At 41.2% G+C, this 9,902-nt stretch overlaps 1 protein-coding gene across 1 annotated transcript in view; it reads left to right on the forward strand.

Moving 5' to 3' along the window:
• The first annotated feature begins 581 nt into the window (after window positions 1-581).
• The window catches only part of LOC138950727 (ras-related protein Rab-27A-like), a 45,170-nt gene continuing 35,849 nt past the window's right edge, over window positions 582-9,902 (forward strand). The window contains exon 1 of the mRNA XM_070322456.1: window positions 582-719. The gene's annotated coding sequence lies outside the window, so the exon portion shown is untranslated. The remainder of the gene's footprint in view (window positions 720-9,902) is intronic.

The following is a 9,902-nucleotide window of genomic DNA, read 5'->3' on the forward strand; positions in this document are numbered from 1 at the left end:
TAGGAAAATGGTCGCTCCTTGCATGAAACGGCATAAAATAAGCAATAAGAATAAACAAAATTAAATAAGTAAGGTACATGTTTAGGCTAGGGGGGGGGGGGGGGTTGCGCAACCCCCATAACCCCCCCGGTAGTCCGGCCCTGTAGCTGGTGGATTACTCCTTTTAAGACATGTTTTATTTCACTCACCTGAGCAATATTTTGCTTTTCTTGCCGTTTAGTGAGAGATGTCATCGTTCTGTAAACCTCATGTGACTGAGGCAGAGTGGGGCTTTAAATAAAAGGAGGACACACACTAAATCAACGCCTCTCTATACCCTCTCTCTCACCCTGGCCGCACCTTTCTTTATGTCCCTCGCAGAATTAAACGCAACATCTTCACGACTTGACAGATCACCTAAAAATCGAAACTAGATACCCCACTGACTGAGTGTCACTTTCAGCCAATGAAATCGCTTTGAACGGGCTGTGTGACGTGTGTTCAAAATAAGCAAGCGCCCGCCAATCAGTAACACTCCAAATGACGAGTAATGTCAGCGGGCAGCGCTGTAGCTGAACCCAGAATAACGCAAGCCTCGCAGTGTCGAATTGGCGGCGAGACTATTCAAGCGGTCAGGTGCTGCTTTTGTTGACACTGTCCCGTCCACCCGTTGTGTTTCTGGAATTCCTGGGAGTACTGTCAAGTCTTCAGAAACTTCTGTGCTACACTGCATTCATCCGGTAAGTGATTTAGGCTTGTTGTTTAATAGAGAGCACCAAAAGATCGCACGAGTTTCTGCGTCAACGAAATTGTCGTCTGCCAGCATTGTGTCACATGTGATGTTGACTGCGAAGAACAGCTCCTGTGTGTGACAGGTGTGTGCTGATGTGTAACAGATGCGACACGATTATTAGCTCCAGACTATTCATTTCTATTGATAGTTTCAACTTTTCTCATCGGAATTCGAGAAAGCGACCTTGTGTTTGGGGCAATTCTGTGATTCACAACCGTTGTAATGATTTCAGCCTTCGTTGTGGAGATCAGCTTGATTGCAATGCCGCTTGCTTCGTGTCGTCTGCTACCGAGCTCGTCGGACTGTGATGTCGATGAGCCTTTTTGAGTCATAGGTATACTACAGCTAGTAATGCGACATACCGGTCATTTTATCGTTGGTCGTACTTCGTGTATCAGGGTTGCTTGTCACTTTTGTTACAAAACACCTCCCCCTCCTCTACACCCCCACCGGTGATCTAATTACAGACCCCTTTGGGAAACTTGTTTGCTATGCATGATCAGAGTGACTGATCTCATGTTTGCAAATGTTAGCCAGTATTCAGAGCCATATATGCGCACACACTCACACACTTACACAGGCCAGCATATGAGTGTGCATTGCGGTGTATGTTTTATCAGCATTTACATAAATAAAGAAAAAGACACATCAGTACAGTGGACGTTAAACGTTCCAAAATCTGAGAAAATCGGGTCTTAATTAAAAAGGATTGAGTCTTGAAATGGAGGCAAGTTTATATAAATATATATTTAAATTCATACATAATGTTATGAATAGAAAAACTTGAAAGACTGAGCAAGGTCTTAAAAAGGGGGAAGTCTTTCAGACATCAGGGGATCTTAAAAGGGTGGTTCCACTGAGCATTTATGCGCCATCCACCTATTTCTGCTCTTCCTAAGAAAAATTAGGTTTGTCCCAACGGCAACGCTATGAATGAAGACATTTTGCCAGAAATCTTGTGCAACTTTATAAAACAGCAGAAGTTGCGTTGACTTCCCTTTGTGTCTTAATTATATTTACTCTTTTTAGTATCGATTTCTCTTCTTTTTTTCATGTCAGGTGTGCATTCTGAATCAATATTTAAATTTAACATGCCTGTCTAGTGTCTAGAGGTTCACAGTCGCTGCAGAAAACATGATAGATCATATTCATACATGCTCGCTTACAATGCAAGCTGCAGTACTGTAACATTTTGCACTTTAGGTTTTGGCTAGTGGGGGTAATGTCAAGGCACTTTTCTCCACCAGTAGCTCAAGGCAAGTTCATTGCACTGCAAAGGTTGTTACAAAGAAATTCATTGTGTTGTGCGTGTCTAAGTAAATTAAGAATCACTTACACTTACAGCATTGACTGAGCACAATGGAAAGTCCCTTTTAAAGGTCCTTGTCTACATTTTTATACCGAAATCGCCATTTGACCATTAAAATGCAGAGTCGATTATCTACAATTATCAATAATACACCCCCTTTCGATCAGGAAAGACGAAGCCAGTGTAGCCGTTTGAAAATTCATTGTAGTATTCCAGCGTAGTACTCATTGTAGGATATCCTTATTTGGAAAATGCCAAGCACAAAACTCCTTTAAAATCCCGTGCATTTCGTGCGTTTTAAAAACAGCGTGGACAGCGCTCCAGTGTCAAACTGTTGCTGCACTTGTTTGGGCGTGGCTATAAGGCCCAAAAAAAATAGGTGTGGTTACGGTAACCTGACCTACCCTATTTTTAGGGGCCGACCCTATAACTTTTTATTACATTTGTAAAAAAAAAAAAAAAAAAAAAAAACAAGTGCAGAAAACGCAATGAAAGCAAAAGCGCTCGAGTCGCACACTTATTTCCCTGTCAAGTAGGTTTAATTTGTACACATTAACAAAAAAAGTTAAAAAAAAAAGGGATTGCCTACCTTCCTACCCTATTTTGTTTTGGCTATGTTACCGTAACCACACCTATTTTTTTTTCGGCCTAAGCATAGTGACATGAATTTGATTGGTCAGTATTTTAGGCAAAGCACATGTTCTCAGCAAACAGAAAACAAAATATTGGAAGCGTGAGTCACGCTACCCAAAAATAAAATCTTTTTTTTACATATTTTTTTTTTTCTATAACTTTTTTCCCCATGGTTCATGCATCATCTGACATAACTTTTTAACAAAATCTAACCATAAGATTATTGAAAAAAAAGCAAAAATGTAGACGACCACCTTTAAGACCGAGAACAGATGAGAAAATCATGTCTTAAAATGGTGGGAGTCTTCGAGTCTACATAGGTTATGAACAGAAAATTTGAAAATTCATGGTCTTGAAATGGGGGGGTCTTAAATAAGTTAAAACAGGGTTAGGGTATCCACAGCAAAAATGATGAAGACAATTTCAATACAGCAATTCAATCAATCAATATGAGGCTTATATCGCGCGTATTCCGTGGGTACAGTTCTAAGGGCAGGTATTATTTTATTTTATGCAATTTATATCGCGCACATATTCAAGGCGCAGGGATTTATTTATGCCGTGTGAGATGGAAATTTTTTACACAATACATCACGCATTCACATCGGCCAGCAGATTGCAGCCATTTTGGCACATATCCTACTTTTCACGGCCTATTGTTCCAAGTCACACGGGTATTTTGGTGGACATTTTTATCTATGCCAATACAATTTTGCCAGGAAAGACCCTTTTGTCAATCGTGGGATCTTTAACGTGCACACCCCAATGTAGTGTACACGAAGGGACCTCGGTTTTTCGTCTCATCGGAAAGACTGGCACTTGAACCCACCACCTAGGTTAGGAAAGGGGGGAGAAAATTGCTAACACCCTGACCCAGGGTCAAACTCGCAACCTCTCGCTTCTGAGCACAAGTGCGTTACCACTCGGCCACCCAGTCCAGTGTTCTTAGTAAACTGGGACTCAATAGCATAAGCCATTATTGAGGGCAGTACAACATCACGCTCTGAACAAAATAAATGCGCATTATTGACACATGTTTTGCATAGTAGATTAGTACAGTGAAACCCCCATTTTAAGACAGCCCCCCCCCCCCCCCCCCCCCAATTTAAGACTTCCTCTTGTTAAAGACCCTGTTTTCTCAGACTTTCTGTTCATCATAACCATTGTAAATTTACCCCCATTTAAAGACTCCCTCCTTTTTAAGACCTGATTTTCTCAGATTTCTAGACGTCATTAAAGGGGGGTTCCTCTGTATGCACAAATGGTTTGTAAAACTGCTTCAGCTTGCCAACTGGTTTCAAGCGCTCTCCACCATTAGCACCTAATTTTTCGTAATGACATGGTCATTATCTTCAGTCAATATGCACCATGTGACCGTGCAGCAGCAGGAGCTTGGCAATCACAGAATTCAATAGGAACCCCCCCCCCCTGTAAGACCTCATCAAATCTGAGAAAATCAGGTTTTAATAAGGAGGAATCTTTCTTTTAAATTTGAGGTGAAAACTTTATATTAATGCACACATATTAAACACCCTGTGTCTGACGTGTCTGAAAACACCTCCGCGGCAGCAAGCAGGATGTCTCTGAACTGTAAACAGAAAATCTGAGGAAACTTATTGGTCTTGATAAGAGATAGAGTCTTAAATTGCAGGGTGTGAAAAGAGTTGTGCCACTGTAGTGTTACAACTTACAACCACTATAGCTCCTCCCCCTCACAAGTTTTAATCTGAAGTGCATGTATGAGGAACACTGTAACCAGTGCTAATTGACTGGAATGTGGCAAGTTAATCAATCAGCTGAGTTTGTGCAATTAGTTGTTGTTTTTACATTTAGTCAAGTTTTGACTAAATGTTTTAACAAAGAGGGGGAATCGAGACGAGGGTCGTGGTGTGTGTGTGTCTGTTTGTGCGTGTGTGTGTAGAGTGATACAGAGTAAACTACTGGACCGATCTTTATGAAATTTTACATGAGAGTTCCTGGGTATATTTCCCGATTTTTTTTTCATTTTTTCGATAAATGTCTTTGATGACGTCATATCCGGCTTTTTGTAAAAGTTGAGGCGGCACTGTCACACCCTCATTTTTTAATAAAATTGATTGAAATTTTGGCCAAGCAATCTTCGACGAAGGCTGGGGTTTGGTATTGCATTTCAGCTTGGAGGCTTAAAAATTAATTAATGACTTTGGTCATTAAAAATCTGAAAATTGTAATTAAAATTATTTTTTTTATAAAATGATCCAAAATTACGTTTATCGTATTCTTCATCATTTTCTGATTCCAAAAACATATAAATATGTTATATTCGGATTAAAAACAAGCTCTGAAAATTAGAAATATAAAAATTATGATTAAAATAAAATTTCCGAAATTGATTTAAAAACAATTTCATCTTATTCCTTGTCGGTTCCTGGTTCAAAAAACATATAGATATGATATGTTTGGATTACAAACACGCTCAGAAAGTTAAAACGAAGCGTACAGAAAAGCGTGCTATGAGCACAGCGCAACCACTACCGCACTAAACAGGCTCGTTTAATTTCACTGCCTTTTACACGAGCGGCGGACTACGGTCATTGTGAAAAAATGCAGTGCGTTCAGTTTCATTCTGTGAGTTCCACAGCTTGACTAAATGTAGTAATTTCCTTATTCAAATCCTGAAAGACTCCCTCTCTCCAACACACACACACCCCATCCGGGGTGGGGACGTAGCTCAGTTGGTAGCGCGCTGGCTTTGTAGCCAGTTGGTCGCTATCAGTGTGGGTTCGATCCCCACGTTCGGCGAGAGATTTATTTCTCGGAGTCAACTTTGTGCAGACTGTCTTCGGTGTCCGAACACCCCCGTGTGCACACATGCGCACGAAAAAGATCCCACGTTCACAGCGAAAGTCTCAGGGCTTGGAAAACACGAAGACACGCATGCATCATCTCTCGTCTCCGATTATCATGATCGTATTTCGATACTTTGACGAGACAAACCCAATGCTGGTGTGTCGAAGAAGACAGCCACTGCGGGCTTGTTCGAATCAAAGTATCACACCATATCTTCAACGTATTACCAATACCAATACCTGTCCCAATATAGACAAGTTGGTCTAAGAGAACGTTAAACCCTAATAGTCAGTCACCCCATACGACTTCACCCGCCGCAATTTCTTTTTCCGTCTTTCTCATTTGACTCCAATTAAAGAGCCCTCGCCCCCATTCCCCCCCCCCCCCCCCCTTCATTTGATTTTTTTCCTCTTTCAAATCCAGAATGGGCTCCCTCCTTCCCAATCCCCTCGCCCCCCCTTCCGGCTTCACCCGCCGCAGCAGTTTCTGTCGCCTTCTCTCTCGTTTGACTCCAAGTAAAGAGCCCTCAAGCCCCCCCCCCCCCCCCCCCCCCCCCCACATTCTGCTCTCCAACTTTCATGGTCAGCCTTTTCTGTCGCATTCTCTCTCATTTGATGCTGCCACGAAAACTTTATTAACCCTTCAAATCCAAAGGGACTCCTCTCCTTTTTATATTTAGTCAAGTTTTGACTAAATATTTTAACATCGAGGGGGAATCGAAACGAGGTTGTGGTGTATGTGTGTGTGTCTGTGCGTGTGTGTGTGTGTGTGTAGAGCGATTCAGACTAAACTACTGGACCGATCTTTATGAAATTTGGCATGAGAGTTCCTGGGTATGAAATCCCCGAACGTTTTTTTCATTTTTTTGATAAATGTCTTTGATGACGTCATATCCGGCTTTTCGTGAAAGTTGAGGCGGCACTGTCACGCCCTCATTTTTCAACCAAATTGGTTGAAATTTTGGTCAAGTAATCTTCGACGAAGCCCGGACTTCGGTATTGCATTTCAGCTTGGTGGCTTAAAAATTAATTAATGACTTTGGTCATTAAAAATCTGAAAATTGTAAAAAAAAAATAAAAATTTATAAAACGATCCAAATTTACGTTTATCTTATTCTCCATCATTTGCTGATTCCAAAAACATATAAATATGTTATATTCGGATTAAAAACAAGCTCTGAAAATTAAATATATAAAAATTATTATCAAAATTAAATTGTCCAAATCAATTTAAAAACACTTTCATCTTATTCCTTGTCGGTTCCTGATTCCAAAAACATATAGATATGATATGTTTGATTAAAAACACGCTCAGAAAGTTAAAACAAAGAGAGGTACAGAAAAGCGTGCTATCCTTCTTAGCGCAACTACTACCCCGCTCTTCTTGTCAATTTCACTGCCTTTGCCATGAGCGGTGGACTGACGATGCTACGAGTATACGGTCTTGCTGAAAAATGGCATTGCGTTCAGTTTCATTCTGTGAGTTCGACAGCTACTTGACTAAATATTGTATTTTCGCCTTACGCGACTTGTTTTCTGTTCTCACGCCCTCATTTGCACTCCCACCAAAGGACTTTACCCCACGGACCGCCGGTCTGCCTCTTCGCATCAAATGAGCCATCCGTTGTGCTTTGACACAGCCTAGACTTGACCGCGGCTGGTCGAAACCCCCTGAGATTTTGACAGTCGCGCGTTAGATTGTCAATTTCAAATTCAGGGGTACTCTCTCTATCTTTCTCTCTCTCTCTCTCAAACATTTCTCTAAACCATCGGCATTTCCTCCTCCCCCCCCCCCCCCCCCCCCTTTGTCGTTCGCTCAGGCCTTCTTCATCCGCAGTATTTGCCGCCTCCTCTAGAGCTCATTTGACGTGTCCATCATTCTGTGTATTGCATATTTTTATCTCAAATGTCAAAGTGTGTGTGTGGGGGGGGGGTGTCTTTGGGGGTATGCCAGCACACACGGGATGAAGGTGAAGGGGGAGGACACGCGGGGAGTTGGGGTGGGGAGGGGAGGCGGGAGGCGATGTGTAATGTTCTTTTTTCAGGCTGTACCTTGCCATAGTGTTTTGTCATTACTGGTAAAAGATCGGCTGTTCACAGCTGTTTAGCTGTAAAAGCCTGGCTAGATCTGATAAGGTGAATCGAACCGTTTACACGGGAAGGAGGGACCGGCACGGTTGGCCTGGTGGTAAGGCGTCCGCCCCGTGATCGGGAGGTCGTGGGTTCGAACCACGGCCGGATCATACCTAAGACTTTACAAGAAAAATGTTCATTCAAAATGAACAGCGTCGATGCAATGTCCACCAAAGATTTATTTTGGGAAGTGTTAAAAGGTTAGGGTCAAAAGTCAATGAATTGCATGTTGTGCTGGATATATAAATTGTTTATTTCAGTCAATGCTTGCTATGAATTGATCAAACAGCCACAAGAAAAAACAAGTCGCGTAAGGCGAAATTACTACATTTAGTCAAGCTGTGGAACTCACAGAATGAAACTGAACGTAGTCCGCCGCTAGTGCAAAAGGCAGTGAAAGTGACGAGCCTGTTTGGCGCGGTAACGGTTGCGCTGTGCTTCATAGCACGCTTTACTGTATACCTCTCTTCGTTTTAACTTTCTGAGCGTGTTTTTAATCCAAACATATCATATCTATATGTTTTTGGAATCAGGAACCGACAAGGAATAAGATGAAATAGTTTTTAAAACGATTTCGGAAATTTAATTTTGATCATAATTTTTATATTTTTAATTTTCAAAGCTTGTTTTTAATCCAAATATAACATATTTATATGTTTTTGGAATCAGAAAAGGATGAAGAATAAGATGAACGTAAATTTGGATCGTGTTATAATTTATTTATTTTTTTACAATTTTCAGATTTTTAATGACCAAAGTCATTAATTAATTTTTAAGCCACCAAACTGAAATGCAATACGGAAGTCCGGCCTTCGTCGAAGATTGCTTGGCCAAAATTTCAATCAATTTGATTGAAAAATGAGGGTGTGACAGTGCAGCCTCAACTTGTACAAAAAAGCCGGATATGACGTCATAAAAGACGTTTATAAAAAAATTAAAAAAAACGTCCTGGAATATCATTCCCAGGAAGTCTCATGTCAAATTTCATAAAGATCGGTCCAGTAGTTTAGTCTGAATCGTTCTACACACACACACACAGACAGACAGACAGACACACACACACACACACACACACACACACACACACACACACACACACACACACACACGCACATACACCAAGACCCTCGTCTCGATTCCCCCCTCTATGTTAAGACATTTAGTAAAAACTTTTTAATTAAAAAATAGAGCTTGTTTGAAACAGGTAGAAAGGAAGAGTTGATATTGCAATATCTGTACGTGGGAATGTGGTGAAAAAGAGTGCTAAAAGTAGTAAGTCGGCCTCAGATCCATTTCAAATATTTATTGCAGAAAAACAAAATACAAATTAAAAACAAAACCACAGAACCATTACCAGGTGTCATAGGAATGTTTGAAAACAATAGTTTTAATTTTACACTGTAAATACAGGAATCAGAATTAAACACCTCAAATTGGCACATGCATAATGAATCACCTGGAATTGCAACAGGGAGATACTGAAGTAATTGGAAACAAACACTTGAAATTGACAGAGAAACAATTGAAAATATATTACTGACATGAGCGTACAATATTTTAATGGAAGTGCATTTTTAGCACGAAGCATCCGCAGGAGGATGCACTAACAATTACATAGTGCCACAAAATGTGTACGGACATTTCACAACCGTGCATTATTAGCACAGAACACATACATGGGGGCGCACAAAACATTATTGTACCATGATGATGATCGGGATTGTTGAAGATCTTTTCTTGTGCAACTGAGGCGCCCCTGTATGACCGCAACTGATCCAACCGGCCGCATCTGAACAAACGACGTCGAAACGGCGCGAAACACGTCCTCTCGGTTGGTCTCGGGTTGACTCGGCTCCTCTCGGTCTTTTTTTTTGTGTGTCTTTTTTTCTTTTCCTTATGGTCGGAGTGGTATATTTATGTACATCTTAGATTAAAAAAAAACACCCGAAAGCTGTGTTTAATCGTTTCGCGTAAATTGTACATTTTTTTCAGCTTTGAAATTGTTTTGGCTTGGAGAGTCAGCGCGCTTTGGCTTGGAGACTAATTCTCCACAGGCACGTTCTTCCCAACCACAGATACCAGCGTCGTCCGCGACGCTGGAAAAATTGGCAATCTAGTGGCTGCTCCGCCTGGCGTCTGGCATTATGGGGTTAGTGCTAGGACTGGTTGGTCCGGTGTCAGAAAAATGTGACTGGGTGAGACATGAAACCTGTGCTGCGACTTCTGT

Source organism: Littorina saxatilis, linkage group LG16 (genome assembly GCF_037325665.1).
Source record: "Littorina saxatilis isolate snail1 linkage group LG16, US_GU_Lsax_2.0, whole genome shotgun sequence".
Lineage (NCBI taxonomy): Eukaryota > Metazoa > Mollusca > Gastropoda > Littorinimorpha > Littorinidae > Littorina > Littorina saxatilis.